This window comes from Falco punctatus (genome assembly GCF_963210335.1).
Source record: "Falco punctatus genome assembly, chromosome: 4".
In the NCBI taxonomy this organism is placed as follows: domain Eukaryota; kingdom Metazoa; phylum Chordata; class Aves; order Falconiformes; family Falconidae; genus Falco; species Falco punctatus.
This window is the reverse complement of record NC_137583.1, coordinates 75636058-75657051: the sequence shown is the minus strand read 5'-3', so window position 1 is coordinate 75657051 and position 20994 is coordinate 75636058. Positions and strand designations below refer to the sequence as shown.

The following is a 20994-nucleotide window of genomic DNA, read 5'->3' as shown; positions in this document are numbered from 1 at the left end:
GGAGTCCCTAGTGATCACCTTCACAGCAATGCCTGCAACTGGTTTATGAAAAGGTCTCCTCAGGTTTGCTTCCCAAGAGTTACTTGAGGTACCTTGCAGCAAATCACGAACATTTCTGCAAACGCAACCAGGTTATGGAGCTACTTGGTGTCCTGCATTTAAACATACTCACCTTTATTTCAGTGTTTTTCTATTAACAGGCTGATAACTAAACCCTCTCCTTTCATACGCCAAAAATAAACACTATCAATAGCTGTGCTTATGTTGTCTTTCACCCTGCTGCCGAGTCCTGTTTGTGGAGGCTCAAAGCAGTGACTGGACTTGCAAGAAGGTACGTACCATGATGTTTTTGAGATTTACACAGAACAGGAGGCAGGCTGAGAATGTGGGAAGTGTAACTTCAAAACAAAGCATCCAACAACTGCAAGAAGAGCCAGATGAAGGCTAAGTGAAGGCTGGATGGACTGCAGCCATTGGAAAGATTTTATAATTAACATGTTTAACTCTTAATAAATGTCCAAGTAGAATTCTATGCCAAGTAATAAAGACTTTCTGAGAAATTCTGTAGTTCTCTCAAGTACAAAATGTATTTAATTTACAAGGTTTCTCAAGACCAAGGATTGTAACTACAGACCTGCTACCTTTGTAAAATGTAGTTGCAGGAAGACAGTCAGATATGGAGGAATTTTAGCACTCAGGAATGCTGAAATATTCATTGAGCATGGAACTGGTTTGTATTAGCATGTCCTAAAACTATTTAAATCAAAGTGGATGCAGGTGCCAGTGAATCTAGCCTAGCTCTCATTTAAAAAGTAGAAGAAAACCAAAGCATCAGTTCTGAACCGCAGTTTCAAGCGTAACATTTTAATTGTGGATTTGATCAAAACAGCCTAATATCTACACAATATCCAACTTTCCTAATTTCCAGGGTTCCTGCCATGGTTCTTGAGAGCTCTTCTTCTGCCCTTTAAGAGCCAGAATACCTGCACCGGATTAAAGAAAGTCAGTTCTTAATGATGTGTGGCAGCATCTTGGGCCCTCCTGGAGCTTGGTCTACCACCTCCTGAGTCCAGCTTGGGTTGTTTCCTAAATGCCTCTGGAGTTTGTGTGGACTGTCTATTCAACATCAAAGCCCCACTTTCCCCAGGTCTAGGAGCTTGGCTGATGCGCCAATAAATCTTGTTTAAAGGAATACATTAGAGTTGATCCATTTAGTTTACCCTTCATAAGCTTAAAAATAAAAGCAGTGCTTGGAACATGCAGAGATTCACAACTGCTCAGTGGTGAAGCACTGTTGACAATATTCCCAAATTCCACATTTCCCTTCCTTCAAAAGCACATTTTAGGGATTATCTTTTTGGAGTTGCAAAGCAACTAAACTCTCAAAGTTCCTTCCAATGTTGAGCTTGCGTTTGCCCCCACCGCCACCCACACTACAGCTGTGGAAGGTGGGCTGGTGGCTTGGAAGCCACATCTGCCCAGATCCAGAAGAGCTGGCCTGATTTCAGGCTAAGCCCAAACTGCTGGAGTTCCAGAGACTGGCATAAGCAGCAGGGACATCTAGGACAGGCAAAATGATCTGGATAGAAAAGCCTCTGGACAGAGGCTTTTCCAGGAGTTACCAAATTGCTCAGGTTTGAGAATAACTGCAATTACATTAATTACACGGTACTTTTCCTTTATATCAGTGGACCTGAAGACAGTTTCTAAAGGAGGTGGGCATCACGCTTCTCCCAGGGTTGTGCTACAATTTCCTAGTGACAATACTACATTTTCTGGCTTCAAGTTTTGCTCTGTAGGCAAAGCTGGTGACGTTCTCCAGGGCAGAGGCTGAGCCTGTGAAATGGGGGAACACCTTTTTTAGAAACCTAGCACTTCCAGAATCAATCCCTAGAACATTAAAAGCATCCTTAGAAATGAACAAACTGACAGCTGCTACCATTTAACACGGGAAAAAACCCCCTTTGCATACTGGAAACCACTGCCAGCACCAATGCTCACCAAGGGCAGAACACAGAGAACTAAGAAAGGGTGGCAGAGGTTACATAAATGTGCATGGGAGACTGCAAAGTTTTTTTGCTGAACCCCATTTGTTTTCACACTGGTGCAGTATAAGGCAGCCAACAATTTTATGATCACAACTCCACCAGCTCCAGCTTTGCTGGGCCCTGGCTATGCCGGTGCTGCAATGGTAACTGGTTTTGGGTGAAGCCGAGTGCCTGTGTAACTGTACAGTGTGCAGCGCCACCTTCCACCTTCTGCACTGGCTCAAGATTTAGACTAGATCAAACAGTAAACTCCCTGGAAAAAAAAACCCCATCATTTGATGCCACATTCCCCCAGTGATTCTGGCTGGGGAAAGCTAGAAGACATAGTGCCACTGGAACCAGGGAATAGCTGGTGGCCACAGTCTCTCTGAAGATGTGTTGAAATATACCACCCGCCCAGTTTGGGAAACTGGCCTGCACGGCAGACCCACTGCTTGCACCAGCACCCTAATGGCCAGGTTGTTCTGAGGCTGAACCCTCAGTTTTGGCTGCCGAGACAATTCCACTGTGCATAAAATGCTGACATGGTCTTTGACACAGCAAACGTGCCTTGTGGATAGAAAGATATACGCTGGGAATATGTAGCGTTTGCATCTGAATCCCTGATTCACTGAACGTTTATTGTCAACTCAAAGTGGAGCCAACAGGTGAAATCCCTTCCCTTGGCCTGCGAGTGCCCTTGTGGAGTGCCAGCCTCCTGCTGGGCAAGGGGGAACACAGGGCTGTCTATCCTAAGGCAGAGGAGGAAACCAAACACAGAGATGCCGCTTCTCCAAGGAGCGCTGTAATCGCTGTGCTGTGAGACAGGAGACCTCCTACTCTTCGTTCTTGTTTAAGATGAGACTCACATCAAATAGAGAGCTCCCCTAAACTGGAGGAAGAGGAGTATCCGTTCACTGCTGAAAATCCACATAAATCAAACCCAAAATTTTAGCTTGGTGTGAACCAATCTTTTTATTAAAAAAGCATTGTGTCTTCAGTGGGGCTCTTGTTCATGCAACCAAGACTCAAGGCACGGCCTTCCACAGAGTGCTGCCGTTCAGTTCCCAGATGGTTTAGTATTCCATGTTTGCATTTTTTAAGATATATTTTAGAAATATCCTTGCTTAGAATTTAATACATTTTCCTGATCATACAAATCAAAGTTTTGCCTGGTGACTTGACAGATTGTGTTTATGGCCTCTGGTCACAGCTTTGCTTATAAAAGCGTAGTTTGTTAAATGGAATATTTACAACTTGTGATTTCCCAAGAACAAAATAGGGTTCTTTCAGATCTCCTTTAAAAAAACAACAACAACATCAACAAATGAAATGTAACAGACTGCCTTAAAAATGAACTTGTATTTTTTCACCACAGGTCCAGGTACTTTTTCCTTTCATGACATCTCTACTAAACCTAATAGAAGATTAAAATCTAGTTAATGATGTGCTTAAAATATCAAGCGACCTAAATCAAGGATCTCAATTGTATGTTTGTTATCTAAAGAAATCATCTGCTGCATACATCCTGTTTATCTGAGATCCCTAATGGATAAAATAAGGTATTAACCCACCTTAAAAATGGCAGATGCCAACTTCAGACTGCAGTAGCTGTTGATGTAACAATGGTTCTAGGAAGGGATACTAAAGCTTGTAATTTAAACATTAATCATGCTCTCAAGAGATGAGGCAGAGGAGGGTGACTAAATCCCAAATATTTTCTTTATTTTAATTAGTAACAGAATGTCCTTTCCTGTAAAAATGCAAATCACCAATTCAATACATGCTTCTTTCGGCAGCATCAGCATCCTTCTCTAGGTGCTTTCAATTTTTGTATAAATTATCACGTAAGGCGGAGCTGTGCTCCCACAGAGTCCTTAGCATGCAAAGCACTCTCAGAGTGCAGGTCTATTTATGTGGCAGCTGATTTAGCATTATTATCATTCTACAATGCCAGGTTTAAAATAAAACTGTGAGCTGACAACTGGAGATACTGTATTCTCTATGATCTGAAATATGGGGGTATTTAAGATCATCAACAATATAATCTTTCTGCTTCTCCTTCCACCACATCTGCACACACCGCAGATACTGTTCGTCCTCTCTAAAAAAAGTACACTATTAACAGGTGATTTTCTCCACACCTTTTATTCCTACTTTTGTTAGAGAAGTCATTTTAAAAAGCCAGCCAAACATTATCAATACTGTTTGCACTCAGATAATATCTACATGCAATTCGTTGCTATAAATATTAATTAATTGGATCACCAATACCCATAATGCAACTTTATTTTGACCTACATGCCCTATGAACTAGATATTTTTTGGATTCAATTTTCTTAAAACCAACTGTCAGCATCATGTGATGGAAGAGATGAAAAATGAAAATGAGCGTTCCCACTGTGCAGGTGAGTGACCTGTGGGAGACAGCTCTGCCTGCTAGGATTTTTACACGTACCATCAGACACAGACCAATTGATTAGATCATCTTATACCTGCCACCAACTAGGCTCAAGAGACTAATTAGAGAGAGTACTGCCTGCGCAGGCACCCCATTGACACCTAATTTGCTCAGCCAAAGCCTTTGGGGAGAATGTATTATCTCTGCAGCTGCACTTCATGCATTTCTGATTTGAGGCATAGGCAAGGAGTACTTCTTCACTCTTTTGAGCAAACTGAGTATATAAGCCCTTATTGCTAAATACAAGCAGACAAATCTGGCCGGCCTCCCGTAAATTCTTTTCCCCCTTCAAATATATACACACATATATACATGCATACATGTCTTATTTTATAACTGTGTCTATAATATATGTGTGGAAATGCAAACATACCATGCGTACATGAGTCAATGTGTATGGATACATGTATACATAAAGACATTTCTATAAACATGTGCTTTAAAATATGCAATTGTCACACTGTACGGAGTGCTGTCTTTTGCAGGGAAGTTTTAGTTCTGTGAAACTTAAAAGATAAGCAAATGTTCTAATATATGAAAAATAAATGATCTGCAATATTGTTAGCTCAAGCTCTGAATTACCCCATGGACAAGGCTCTGTAGACTGTTACCTATAAAGTTGCCTCTGTATCTTCAGAGGTGTTAGTTCAATATTTCAGTACACAGCCCAGCTTTGTTGAAGGCTTTTCTTCGATGGACTATACCTTGTTCGTGGTTTCCCAAGGAATACTGTTCACTAAGGCTAAATATGAGATTACTAAAACTGCTTTCTGCTGGGCTTTAGATTTACCTAGTTATCTGTGCCCCAAAATACACAGGAGAGGCAAGACTTAAGGCTGTCATTAAAAATTTATTTAGAGAAAAAATAATTGACACTCGAAAAACTATGATTTTTTTACAAACTGAGAAGGGTTTGAAGAAAGTATTTTCTGCTGTAGGCTGGTACGTGATTCCTGAACTCAAGGATCTTGTAACACACAGGAAAACAGTGGATTTGCATCACCTCTAAAATAGCACTGAAACAAAGTATCTTCCTCCCTGTGATGCGATTTGTCTACAAAGCAACCTTCAGGGTTGAATGAAACTGAATTATTACAACCTAATTTCAGCTTGTGTCAAAGCCCGTGTTGACATGGTCAGTGTCAACTCGGGATCCTGCACTGCTGTAACTAAAGAATTAAAGAAGCCTTAGCAAAACACTTGCAATTTACCTGCGTGGCCAAAACATCACATGCAACCTCCTTTGCCAAGGACACTATGAATGCAACTCCAGTCTTTTTCCTAGGATGGGGCATAACTTAAAGACAGAATATCGTCACCTTCCTCCTCTCACACAGCCCACATCTTTTGCAATTCACTTTAGATTTCTTTAGTAATACTTAATCTCATTTAATGTTTAAATGACACCTCTGGATTATCTTGGCAGCGGTTGGCTGTTATTCTTTCACAGACACAGCACCGCACAGGATACTTACACTTCATAGTAATATGACTATAATATGACTATCAGTCATTAAAAGTAAACCACATTTGACAAATAAGTTAGTGATTTACTGATTATTTTTTCCCTGCTCTCTTCCCCTGTGTCTCAGTTACTGCGTTGGTATTCTTATACACACTGGATTTCCCAGACTCTATCTTCAGTGATGAAAATTGTTGTATATTATTCTCCACAGTTATAAAATATGAATCATAATACAGATTGCATATGGACACATTCCTGTTTTAAGAATTCCTCTTCCCACAAAGAATTTTTCACAGATGGGCTTTGCCTCTGAGCAGAGCACCACAACTCCAAATAAAGGGATTTGCCCATGCATGGTGACTAAAGTTTCAAGGTGACCCTAAAAAGAAGTGAGTGCTAGACAACAACTGTAAACTAGTTAGAAAATAAAAAGTTAGAATAGTAACAATTACAAACTAAATGATTTTGTGAGTACACATACATGAAGCAAGTGACATAACCTTTTAAAGGTGAGAGGTCTGTGGCACAGTGAATATGGGGCTGGAAAGCAGAAATCAAGATTTTGGCTTTGCCAATGAATGTGCCTGGAAGCAAGTCACTTTATCCCCCTGTAACCTCTGTTTTGTAACAGGAGCTCTGTTTTATATTCCAGCCTCTGGGTTCACCCTGTCTCCCAAAAGGAGTGCCCAATTTTAGCTGGAGCCACCAATAGTTCAAATTACATAAATACAGTTAAATTTAACAAAAATGCAATAGTAGAACAGCTGCAAACTTCAGAAGTTGTTGGAATCCTTACTTGGACTGTGTGTTTTAAAAATTATACCGTTCTATACAATAAGAGTGCAAAATGAAAATCCTGCATCACCTAGGACTTCGTGCATCCAACAGCCCAGTGTGTGGGGGGTGATTTTGAAGAGCCAAGACTTACCCTTAAATGATACACCAGTTGCTCAGTAGCATATATGCATATCAATAATTGCAAACCAACCGTGCATACTTTACACACTGGTCTCTTCAAAATATTATAATTAATTCCTTCATAGTGTGTCTTGTTAGGAAAAAAAGGAATACAAGTCCTGATCCTCACTGTAATATATTTCATTCATAATATTCACCACCAGTGATATAACACGATTGGTTTCAGAGCTGATTTATAAGTATACCTTTAACTTTTGAGTGGCTGTGGTAACTTCCAAATTAGTTTTCTCTCAGTCTTTCAGCAAAAGTTCTTTCCTACCCTAGCTGCCCACAGCTGAAGTTTTTTCTTTGAGTTGAGAACAAAGTCCACAAAGCCTTTTACAATTACCATTTGAATAAGGCTTCACATGAAAAATGGCCAGGACTGCATCTACTACGTGTCTTCTAGTTTTTGAGAATAAAGCACAGCCCTCTCTAAGTGAGCTCTGGGAAAACCAATACTTCAGACGAAGATACTACAAAAATAGCAGTGCTATTGAGCTCAATATGGTTTGCAAGCAAAGCCATGGAAACCTTATTAGAAACAAAAAAGCAAGCTCAGGATTTTGGTACACATCAAGAACAGAAAAAGTATTAGTGCTACTTGTTTGCCAGAACATCCTTCTCAAACCTGACAAACAGCAAAATCCTTACTTCTTATACCCTTCTGTTTGTTTTCCCTTTTCCAAAGGCTTCAGGAGTCAGTATGTTATTTATACTTTTAATGGCTGTTAAGCCTAAGATTCGCCTCCTGTGAAACTGAATTCCTATATAAGACATAAATTTTCACTTGTGATTATATCAATAGAAAAATGGAAGGATGTAACTCAAAGATTTCTAGATTCCAAATGCAAGAAACCCAAACAAGCCCTCCTCCTTCTTTATCCTTTTTTTTTTTTTTCCTAATTAATGTGATGTGTCTAAATTGCTGTTTCCCAACCTGATAACTTGCAAAAAATGCCTGCCAAAGAGGAACTGGCTGCGAACTGGAGAAATGCTGTCTCACTGGATCTACAATGACGGAACCTAAGCCCACAATTTTTGCCAGTGTTTGACACAATGGGATCCTTATCTCACCTGTAGCACCAGCTCTGTACTCTGAAACAGGTAAGTAAATGCTATGCCTGAACAAAATTTATAGATAGCTTATATTAAAACATCTGAAAGGAGGAAAAAAAAAAAAAAGGAGCCTAACAGTTATGATTGCATAGTACAGAACTCAGAAAAGGGAACACCTGTTTGAAGATGATATATAGCCATTAATGCTCTGGTTAACAGGTTTGTTACTGGTTTGAACCCCTTCTAGACAAAAGGAGCACCAGGAAGAGCTGGTGAGAGATTTCCTCATTGCACTCTCTGGAGATTCAACTACAAGCAACTGGGTGCAAGTGAGCTGGGCTGTGGTTCCCTTCCACCGCTTCTCAGCTTTGTGGCAGAGCCAGCTTAAGGAATTCCCATTGCTTGCAAACCTCACTCCTTATTCCTGCCCTGCAGCTTGTGCCCCTGTCATGTCTTGGTAAAACTGTCCATGGGACTCCCTGCACACTGGATCACTAAAGTATCAGAAGCAGGGTTATTTTTAATGTAGATCTCAGTGATCCAGTTGATATCAAACTTATAAATAGTTGCATTATCACAACTAATGGGATTGGAGGTGAGAGAGCAAGAAGGAATCACCTGGATAGAGCTAGGCAGAAATTTATCATGCTGTTTTTGCCTGCATAGACAAAATCATGGAATAACATCCTTATTTTTCATCAACAGCAGTTCCCCAGCACACTAATAACAAAGCTTTGCCTTCTAAAGCCTGAAGCCACCTCCCAGCTCACAAATGGCTAATTATTTTCAGGTACCGAGAAACACAGTCAAATCTGCCTTAGCTGGCCACTTAGGGGAGCAGACACAAGTTGTCATATAATAACCTACTAATTAAAAGGGAAAAAAACCATACTCAAAAGATCTGGGAATACCCATAAGATTGCCTAATAAGGATAATCTCCTGTACATGTTTCAAGGGAACGGAAAACAAGAGATGGCTGACACTCCATGCCTCTGAAAGCTCCTTGAATTTTTTTGGTTGGTTTTCATTCTTCTAGCAATAAAAATATGTTGGCCTGCTAACATATCAAGGAGATGTTTAACAGTTTGTGAAACTTCAAGTCATATTTAACCAGAGTTCAGAGACTTCAGAAGGGATAGAAAAGCATCTAATTCTTTATAGGTCAGTACCTAGCTTATCTAGCTTTGAATGAAGAATATGGCCCCTCCTGAGTTCAGGGACAGCAGACCTACTATGCCCTAATCCAAATACCACGAATGAAACTTCCTGACTGCCAGTCTCAGAACTGATGGTTGCCGTTATTTAACAGTGCTATTTACAACTCAAACCTACGCATATTTCTTCTGTCTGAAGCACAACAGCTGACCAACTCAAAAGCCAAATGAGATGATGTGCCTGACCATCTCCCTCCTCTCCCCTCATCTAACAACAAGTAAATAACTTCAGAGAACTTATTTGGAAAGTTATTCCTGGTTTTCTCTGTCATGGCTTTGATCCCCAAAGCAAAGTCTGCTGGAGAAAATTACATATGATAGACTAAATGCCTGCCAGATGACTCATTAGCATTCAACTCCTCCCAAAAATTAAGCACTGCCTCATGTAAAGATTAAAGTATCCACAGGTACTTAAAAATAGGGCATTTTTTATACATGTGATGGTTAGTATTAGCCAAGTTACTTCTTGAAAGATAAGTGCTCTTGGAACAAATCTAATGCTTCCAGTGTAATCAGTGCAAAGTAGCCACGGGCTAGTCTTGAGATGGATGTGGAACATTTTGCTCTTTGGCTTACAGAAACAAAATACCTTGGAATGTAAATATACATCTGCAAGGGATCACAACACTATGAACCATCTTAGTCCCCACAGATAAATACTAAACGTTAAAAAAACATGAAGTGTGAATGTTTATCACTACCAAAATCATTGTAGTAGCCAGAAAGTACCTACAGGCAGCTTGGAATTATGTTTGGTAGCTGTTTGGAGATGAGAGAACAAATAGTCAGATGGAGAAGGAAAAAGAAAGAGGGATAGGTAAACTAGAAAAAAAAAATCTACTTCTCACCTGTATTTTTATTTTTCTTAGTGTTTTCCTAGAAAGTGCTTTTGAAACCAGCCAGGAATTCTTAACTAGTCTGCAATGTGGAGTCGCCTTTGTTTTAGCTTGACAGAACAGACATTGCAGTTGCATTCTAGATTGCAAAGATCCTTCTAGCTAAGCACCATCTGGTTATACATTTTATTTGCTGCTGTGGCTTTTCAGAGACTGAGCATCATGCCAAAGTGGTCATGTCAATTAAAACACATGTTTTAGGACAGCAATGCAACCCTTAAGCACACATAAAATTAAACCGAAAGCAGACCTTACATACTGAATCAGAAAGATCTTTCCCACAATTATAGTATATTAAATTAATGGCAAGTTTAAGTAATAGATGTATTTGAATTCTCAAATATATTTCCAAATACCATTATGTCCAAAGTTCTTAGACTATATGCCCACCCACACCATGAATACCATAAAATGATACTGACAGAGAGATCAGGAAGTCTTTGCAGCTGACCCTTTCAAGCCTGAATTGTTTCCCAACCCAACAGTTCCTAAGACTAGAATGAGGAAGAGGAGGAAAAAAATCCCAGTTTGGGAAATCCAATGGTGTCCTTATCAGACATTGCTTGCCTCCATGCTCATTCCCTACAGGATCTGCTGGAACTTACTGAATGCTGCTGTGCAGTCCTTTCACCTACACAGCTCCCGCTTGGGATTCTTGCTGAAAATCTATGACATTAGAAATAGTTACTGGCAGCTTCAGGCCAGAAGCTTCTCTCCCTGCCAGTTCCATTCTTACATACAAAACCATATGGAGCACCGAAAGAGAAATATTTCCCCAGTGTGGTCTCTGTGGCATTAAATGGAAAAAATGTTCAAGAATTAGCACCTCTACAGAGCATCACCACAGCAATGAGGATATCCTATCTAGTATGTAAAGAGATCACAAAGGAGCTCAGTGATTCACTTCTCAGAGTTCTCAGTCTGGCTGTGCTAAGAACCTTTTCCACATGTGTGATGAAGATGTTCAAATATAACACATGGTTCAGGAAATCCAGCATGAAGTACTTCTCATAGACACAACTTTCAGAAACCGTGCAGCATCCACATCCTTTGAAAATCAGGCCTCCTTCAGATATTACAGAGGCTATCCTCCTTCTAATTGGTTTTTGAAAGACTTAAATATTCTTAAAAAGCAGTCTCAAGCACTTGAGAGCCTTCATACATGTGGCAGTAATAGTAGATGTCAAATCAGGTGCAACATAGCATGCATTTTGTGGTATGCAAAGACAGGGATCATGGTAGGATGGAGTACTAAAGGTATTTCTTTCAGTGCCATAAGCATCAGTTTTCTTGTAACTGCAAGAAATACTTAATCTTTTTTTTTGAAGCTCCATTATAAATGTAAGGTTTTGCATAGCTCATTTAAATAGTTTAAATGACACAAGGTTAAGAACAGGAAAGCCTTTCACCAAAGCGGTTAGTCCTTTTCAAAGATTTCATATTATTTGAAGCTTACTTTCACTGCATTCTTTTACCTTGGCTGCTTCCCAAGTGTGTATAAGTTAATGAAATAGGATTTTGACCCTTTAACCTTCCCTATAAACTGCATCTTTACCTAACTCTATTTAAATAAATCAGATAAAAACCCAATCATGTAGCAGAATATGTATTTTTACAGCTGCGGAAAAAACAAACATGGCTATTAAGCTTATTTGTAAGTACTTAGTAGTCAAAGCAACAGCCAAGACTCACAGATGATTTTAATTAAAATAAATCTGGGTGGGCACATAAATTCATTTACGATGGCTTTTTCTCAAATTGAAACCTCTCTAACATTGCTGAACAGCACTGCACTACAGTAAGTCCTCAATTTGTTCTTAGCAAGTCAAGTTCAGTCCACTTGATTAGCTTGTACTCATTTTGTGAGCCATGTAAAGTGTAGCTCGTCTCTATGAAAAGTATCAAAGATGAGGCTGAAAACTGTTACAGGAAAGGAGAGAAGAAGAGCAGAACAGATAATAACCAATACAGAATGATACTCAGCATTTCTATAACAGACATGCTCTGGGTCTAATTAGCAAAAGAAGGTGAAATAGATGCAGCAGGAGAACACACTGCTCTCTACGAACAGATAGTGCCACTTTCTGTATATCATCAGCCCTTTTCACTTTAAAACACAGGCTTCTGAATATAAACAATGCCTATTATATTATCAGTCCTTCCCAAAAAACAACAGCGCCTTTTAATTTTATCCATCAACGAAATAAAATTTAGATATGAAGGATGGTTAACATGAAGAAACGAGTAACTAGCTTGCTCACAGGGAATGAATGAAGAATAAAGCTGCCTTCTTCTGCCCCAGTGACACGTTCAGGCCTCGGCACAGGCAGTGACAAAGACGTTGCCACTGAAGCCTGAGAACTGATCATGTCTCTCACCCCCAGCAGGGACTTCATAAATTGAGTTCGTTACAGAATGAAATCCTTCCGAAACGTAGGGCTTTGGTTTGATATATTAACAGTGATACCATCTAACCGCCTTACTGATACATTACGTTCCAATTTTGCAGCCATTTGGCGATAAATACAGGCATATTCAAGAGTGTTAGATTTTGATCATTGATTGGGACATGCTTGCCCATTTTCCAATGCTTCTCTCCACCCATCATCACTGAACTAACAGCAGGGAGATGACAACAGTCATGTCATGCATAAGAAGCCCCCCCCCGCAGTGTGAGCAGAGGTAGGGGCACAGGTGGGGAGGCAGACCCACGCACCAGCTCCCACCTTCTGAGGTGCACCTGACCTGCCCATTACAAGTGCCTGGTGTTTTTTAATGGCATCAGGCATCATGTTTTGTCCACCTTTGTGTCAAACGACATTAGACCAGGGTTGCTACCATGCACAGGCTGTGGTAACAAAGATTAATAGGAATAAACTCTTCCATTTTTCACATTGCATGGAAGTGGATCATATACTCCGACTGCTGAGGTTTCTCTGCCCCCCTTCACCATTCCCAAAACAAAGGTTTCTAAAGTAAGGTCTAGCAGTAAAGTGTGCCCAAAGTAGGGGGAGAAAAAAAAAAAAAAGTGATCAAAAAAGGCACTGGAAATTGTGGCAATTATAATAAATAGTTTAAAGGCATGTCAACAGCCTGCAACTCTCTCTCCTCAGAACATTTTTATCCCTACAAGTAATAACCAACAAAACAGTACTGTAAACTCAGAGAGATACATACTTCTGCTTTGAAAGGGCTTTGCATAGAGTTATTTTAATTATTTTCCTTATATAGTAAGTGGAGGATGAAAAAGAGATTTCTGAAATAAGAAATGTTACTGTTAACTCACTAATCACAGCTGAGGGACTTAGGGGCAGTCTGGTTTCTGAAATATCTTTGAGCTTATTTTACAGAATCTACTAAGTTGGTGGTATCCCTGTCACAGGGATTTCAATGCAAGGCACCAAAACTTCCTTTATGTAGAAGTACAATAGACAACACTGGTTGCTGAAATCATATCCTGGAAAACTTCAGACACCAATATTTGAAATGGGATTTTTATTAACTTAAAGTTAATTTTTCATTTGTAAACACCTATTTATGAGGTGATTGAGTTTAGAGTTGGCGTATAACATACATGCTACGTTATTTATTTTTCAAACATAAAATACATACCCCAGCAGTTTTGAGAAACTACTGACCCTTAAGAGTCAAAGAAAGGGCTCGATTTCTATCCTTTGATTCTGGGGGCCCCACAGATGAAGGGGTTATGAGCTTCCCTATTTTGCTTTTTGACATTCAATATGCTTATGGCTCGGGACCAAAGGAGTAGCCGTGGGCAACCCGGGTATTGGCACATAGGTAGAGCTGCCGAGGGGACCTCAGGAAAAAGCAGAGCTGACAGCCAAGGAGCCCAGCATGGCGAAGCAGACCAGGAGGGCAGTCTGCAGCTGAAGCCAGGCAGCCACACAGCTACAAACTATGAGGTTTCACAGCAGAAGCTGCTATAATATGGAAATAGATTCTTACCCTCCAGGCCCATATGTCATCACACCAAGCTAAGCTGAAGCTGCCAGCTAAAATGGGCAATTTCACATGAACTTGGCAGGGTGACTGCCAACACAGAGCTTGTTTTCCACTGGTGCCACCCACTCTGCTAATCCAATTCTGCCTCCTGATTTGCTTTTAAATAATAATGAACGCAGCAGATGGGAGGGGAAAATGTTCCCGGCAGTTAAACCAGCATGCAAGTGAGGCTCTTTGCTTTTCACATATCTTGTGCAAACTAGCTCTAAATGCAATGTCAAGTGATTAACAGTGGTTAAACGAGAAAGCCAGGATTTGCCATGTTCTCAGTCAGTCAATCTTTGACCAGGACAGGCAGGCAAACAAAACAGACAGAAGGATAACATGTTGAAAGTGAAAGAAACGCCTTTCATAACATTTAACTTTGATAAGGAAAGGATGGACTCGTCTTCCCATCCTTGCAAATATCGTTTCGGTCTCTTAGCGAGGAGGGGACTGGGCGGGGGGGGGGGCAGGACGGGACGGGACTGGAGGGAGGGGGGGTGTGGCACTTAAGCACCAGAGCAACATTAAAAATACCTTTCAGGTTAAACATCCAGTAATCAGGACAGGCACTGTGGAGCGTAATCCCATGGCTGACTCCTTTTTGACAAGGAGAGGGGAAACAGGCTGAGGCACCAGGTTAGGGAATAGGGTTGTGACTGTCAGGAAAAGGGGCAGGAGACATGAAGAGGCAGAGGGCAGACGGCAAAGAGCGTACAGCCAGGAGGCTATAAGTCTTTTCAGCAGCGGCAGGAGGACCTATTATTCCTGGGTCACACAACATTATCTCCTGTCCAACAAACAGCAGGTAAGCTTGTTTGCACAGTGCACCGTGTTTTCTCTTGTGTCAGCCTGACACAGAGGATAATCACCTCCTACTGCTACCTACTGGTCTCACACTGTGGGTTGAAAGGTATGAATCCCACTGACAACACATCTCGAAGAAGGTGAAAGAAGGCATCAGTATGATTCCATACACCGAAACTTCTTTCTTTCACTTCTCTAGTTTTTGAAAATTTGGGAAATTACAACTCTTGAAAGGAGTTAAAAATGCTTGCGCAATATTGCATCTAATAATACCTGCTACATCTGTAGCAGACTTTAACATGTGTTCATTTGCTTGCCCCGCATGAGACTCTTGCCACATTCACTGCTCAAACTACATGCTGCTCTTGTAAGACAAAGAGTTTTATTGAAAATAAGACCCTTGACTCCTTTATTGTGGAAATCGGAGGTTCTCAAGTAAGTTGAGCAGGAGACAAGAAAAAGAAAGTTTCAGTAGCTGAATGCCTAGAAAGTTGCATCTGAGTCCTACTTCTGCCATAGTTCCCACATGACGCTAGAAAAGTTTTATCAAGAGCTCCTACATTATGCTAGAGAAATTACATTAACCTATTTTATTTAATTTTTTTTCTAACAGAAATTCACTTGGCAATTCTCATTTTCTGTATAATCCAAGATAGTTCCTGGCTTGGGCTGCTGATACACTGAGCATTCACTTCTCCAACTGGGGTCAATGCAAAATGAAATCCAATCTGAACACATTAAGCACTAAAAGATGCTAGGAGCTCTAAGAAATCAGGCAAGAAAAACTGATTTATTTTTAACAATTGCAATTTTAATACCTGTGCCTCAACTCCTAGTGTGTAAAATGGACACCTCCACACCATCTCAGCTCATGGAGGTATTGTGAAGGTGGCTTCCCAATGCTGGCAAGGAACTAAGATACAATACATCACGAAAAGCGTCCATGGAAATTAATGTTTCTGTATCTGGTGCAGGCTATGGATGCTGTAGCCATAATGCATTGGATCAAACACTGAAAGATGAAGATGAAAGTAAACATTAACTATCCATCTGTGTTCACAATCCATTATCCTGTAAAAAAGCAATTTGCAGCCCCAAAGAAATAATAGTATATGACCCTGCAAATGAAGACTGTAGATGAATGCGTAAACCACAGGTGGAAGAAATTGAATTTGAAACCTTAATTTTTGTATTTCCCAACAACTGTTTGAATTTGCCACTTTAATAAAGTTCTTGAAGCAGGCTTTAGGAGAAAGACAGTGTTGCTAAGAACTAATGGTACATCTTCCCAGTTAGTCACAAATATAATGAAGAGCCATAAGCCTGGCTCAAATTTACTATTAGCTTCTACATCTTTCAACTGAAATATTTTGTCTAGCTTGATGTTGCAAGACCACAGTTATGTAATTTGAGACAGCAACCTTTGATAATACAGCATAACAGATATTCAATTGTGTGAATTTTATGATCTCTGTTTTTCCATCTAATGTGGGGAGTTTAGCACATACCTTTTAAAAACTGGAAGAATTTCATACAGGCATCTGTACTGGCCTGTTCTTTGTACTAATTAAATTAGTTTCCTGTTGAGTAAGTAAAATACTGGCAGCCAGGAACAGTTGGTGAGACAGCTCAGAGGCTTAAGCACTGAACCATGAACTTTTCTGTTTACTACAATATTAAACAAACAGACACTCTTGCTGACATGGTGAATGAAAGAGCATTCTGTTAAGATCCTTTTTTCATTACTGTTTGTGAACTACTGATCTTCTTAAAGAGAGATTTTTAAAGATACAAAAGGTATTTCATTTGATACAGTTAACTAAATAAATGTATTATTTGGTTTAAAAATATGTGTGTCAAAGTTAAAGCTGGATTTGAACTTCAAATCCAAAAGGTAAAAACTTAGAAGGGAGAAGTAAGTCGAACAGCCACCCAATAACCCAATCTTATCTTGGGCTCTGTTCCTCCACTCTATGATCACAAAAGTGAAAACTTTATACAATGCACAGATCTTCAGCCCAAGCACCTCACAAGTGGTGTTAACACCTTGAAGGATTAGGGCAAGAGACATCCCGTCTCTGATCTTCTCTTCTAGTGGCTTTTGGAGTTGGCCATATGTATAAAAAAAGCATAATGAAAAAGAGGCGCAGGCAGTGTATGAATGGGAGGTCTAAATAGCCATTCTTACTTCAGTTTCATTTTTCCTTGTAATGTAAGAGCTCTTGAAGTATTATAAATTGTTTACATTAAAATATACATGCTTACCACACTACATACACACTGAGACTTTGTGTGCATATATTTAGCTCAAAGCTAATCTCTGAATAAAAGCCCTTTCTGAAAATAGAGATTTATAAAAAGAAACACTGATAAACTTTCAGCTATAGGGACTCCAGTGGTCACTGCAAAAACAGCATTGCAACACAAAACCTGTGTGATTTTGTGGATCACCCCATAAATCTTCCTTTGTCCCATGAGTTTAAGTTTTCAGCCAAGAAAAACAACATTCTTCATAACATTAATGAAAACAAGCTGCTCTTTGCCTACAGAAAAAGATTTTTCTTAATTACATTTTTTGGTTTGAATCATATATCCTGTAGTTTGATTAAATCCCCTCAGAAGTCAACTAAAAATTAAAGCTTTGCAGCGTGAACCTCAAAGGTGGTGTTTACTTGGAGAATATAAACCCACTGTGCCTTTGGAAGCTGATATTTAAAGCAAGAATAAGAGCAATATGCGAGACAGTTTTTATTATTTTCATTATGTCACTGCATAAATTTATTTTCAGGGTTTAAAGTTTGCAGAGAAATATGATCTAGCCAACATTTATTAGAAATAAATGGGCTGTATAAATGAATGTAGATAAAGCAAGAATACTGGAATTCTAGTTAATCCCTTGAGGCAGTAAATCAGGATTTCTAAAGCACTTAATGCAAAATATCTGCATCAAGGGGTTAAATATATAAAATATGAAAAGCCAAAGACAAGAACTAGATTAAAAGGTTACACGGAGACAGTGCTGAAAAAACTGGAGCCTGCTGCTAAATAGATATCCAACAGACATTAATTTAGGTTCACTGGCTGCAGCAGCCACTGGCATACTCTAAATGAAGTCATACAACAAACAAAAATAAAATTCTAGTGACAGTCTTTGATCATTTTTTAGTACCAAAGCAGAAAATTTCCTTGCGAGAACCAAGCTACTTGGGCATGATTAAGCTAATGCAACTAATTGCCCTAACTGAAAAATGAAAATGCCAGTTGTCTATATCCTGGCTGTGTCCTTATGGCCTCAGTGGTTCAGATGAGCCCTGTATCCTTCCTGGCAGACTGAGTCTAATCCCCAGTGGAGACAGCAGACAGTGAAAAGACATCACTCATTAACTTAAGCACTAATTGAATCAGTTCCTATTCACCTGAAAACCTCCCGCCCCTCCAGAGTGAAACTGGTCCAAAGAACTAAGTCTTTGCCAGGCCTGAATTGTAATTCAGACTAAGGAACAGTTTTCTTTCACTCTGGCTCCCAATGCTTTCACACACACCAGTCTTCCAAAATCTCGTTTGTATGTACTACTAAAGGAGATCTTTAAAAAAAAAAGAAGTCAAAAACTCCAACCAGCCTAACCAACAAAAAATTTATATATTGCTTGTAGAAACTGCATGTTTCCTCAGTTTCTCTGCGCAGCCGACACATTCCTAACACGACGGCAGCCAGCACCCACGAGCAGCAGGTGCTGGCTGCAAAGCTCAGAGCGGCACTTTGTTGTAAGTTACGAAGCAGTAAGACATACCTTGAGATATAAATATTTCTGCTTTTATGCACACACATGGATAAAACTGAACTTCATTTTTTTTACTACCATATGAAGACTGTAGCCCTGACCCTTTCTAGGACTCCATGCAAAGAGACCGGTACCCACACAGAGCTTGTTTGAAGTCAATGTGGTTTTCCCAGTGGGAGACAGGAAGAGATGGGAATTACGGAGTTAAATTTGTGTATTAGTATTTTCAACATAAATTAAACATTTGCAGCTACAGCAATAAATACTGAAATCCTACTACACATTGATACCTTTTAGATCTTTGGGAAGGCAAATGACCTCGATCCTGCCTTTGTCGTTCTAAGCTTAAAAGTTTTAAATTTTAAAGGGAATTTAGTACAGATTGTGAGAAGAATTTCTGCCCCCCACACTGGCACCTCCAGAAGCTTCATTTGCTTCGGTAGGTCTTAATCACATCCCTAAAGCTAAATATTTGTTCAGCTACATTCCTAAATAGAGGTTTGTATGAATAGGAGATGAAAAGAGACTTTTCTTTGTATGACAAATTACAGTGCTCATCACTTTTGTTCAGCAAGGTCATATCAAATACGGTTTCACAAATCAAGGAATGCCTTCAAATTCCTGCAAAGAGATGCAAAGGATTAGCTGTTGTACACATTTCTGTTGGGACAGGGCTGACAGAATCTACTAAAACGTTGAACATGGGTGATATGTACTTGTTAGACCTTTTAACCTAAAATTGATAGTATAAAACTTAGTTCCAAACACCAAAGTTTTCTTCCTTTTCCCATCTCTTTGTTAAAGATACTTGTCTGTATTACACTCAACATGAAATAATTCAAATGAACATTAAAATGAACTTCTACCTTATCTCTTGAAAGCTTTGGTACCCTAAAAATGGATTTTAACAGGCACTTACATCTTGCTTTATTTAATGTTATTACCTGCCTGTGGAGCAGGTCCTCCACTTGTATCACCTAGATGTTGTCAAACCCTATCCCCCCAGCTGAGCAAGCTTTAGGGCATTTTCTCACTTGTTATTTGGACTCTTGATTATCACTCATGCACAGAAAGAAACTACCGAAAAATGCCCAGGGAATGGCTAATAGTCTCAAAGCTACTATTTCAAAGGAAAATATTGATAGAATTAGCTAACACATCAAAAATGTGTGAACTGTTAATTGTGCTGATTATGCATACATTTTATTTGTAAGAGTTGGATACAGCTGTCAAAATTAATTTTAAAATGGCATTCTTTTGAGAACTCAGTTTTACAGTGACATTTAAAAATACTAAATGAAGACAACAGATAAATACTTACTTGGGAGAAGCAAATCTTGCAAAAAAAAAAGGATGCTTTAATCACCATTTTTATTTGTTTCACAAAGCTGATACCTTTACTCCCATGGGTCTGAATGAGTGCGTGAATGTACAGGGAACATGCTATCACAGCACAGCTAATTTGTCTGGATTTGAACTCTGAGGAACAGTTTGTGTCATCATGGAGCAAAAGTGCTGGTAAAACATTTGTCTAGATAAAAGATCTCAAGCAGTTGACCTGCTCAGCAGAGGCAACGCTACTGGGCACCAGGATAATGACCTCTACCCAAATGGGGAAGGTACATCAATGTAATACTGTGACAGCAAGACAAAAGATGACAGTAGTTCAGCAGGAAAACATTAACAATGATGTAACTCTGCGTACTGTGTGAATGAAATGTTTTAAGTAGTACAATGCCAACCTGTTTTTAGCTAATAAGGGTTTGAAGTTTTAGTATTTTTTTTTAAATCACACCCAACTTTGTTCTTTAGTAGTATTTTAAACTCTTGCTTCCACTCCATTTTATTTTTTCCTAAATAAAAATCCTGACAGAAGTAAATGTACCATGTGGGTGAAAGCTAGAATTCAGATGAAATCAGCCTTTCCCATTTGATACATTAATTATTGGATGGCTATGCTTTTCTGACTTCAGGTAGTTATGACAGTACTCAATCATAAACCAGAAGAACCTGATGAGCCTTGTTTAGCAAGTCAAACCTGTCCTAACAGACAGATTAACTAATTTCTCATGCAGATTATTTATGCTTAGGATACCTTTCATTGTTTATACTGAACTTCTCTTCTTTCTTTTTTTAAAAGTAGACACTGTGTCACATATCCATTATTTTTACCAGGCAGAATGCCTTGAATATTTAGCTACCACTCTTTTAGCACTACACAAAAAGTTCTGGGTTTAAACTATTTATTTTTAAAGTAGTAGCATGATCAGACCTGCATGTTTATCTAAAGATCTTTGCTTTATGAGGGAGATTTTAGTCT

At 39.4% G+C, this 20994-nt stretch overlaps 1 protein-coding gene across 2 annotated transcripts in view; it reads right to left on the bottom strand.

The window, feature by feature from the left end:
• CDK14 (cyclin dependent kinase 14) overlaps positions 1–20994 on the bottom strand; it is a 316058-nt gene that overhangs the window by 4675 nt on the left and 290389 nt on the right. The gene's annotated exons all lie outside the window — the stretch shown is intronic.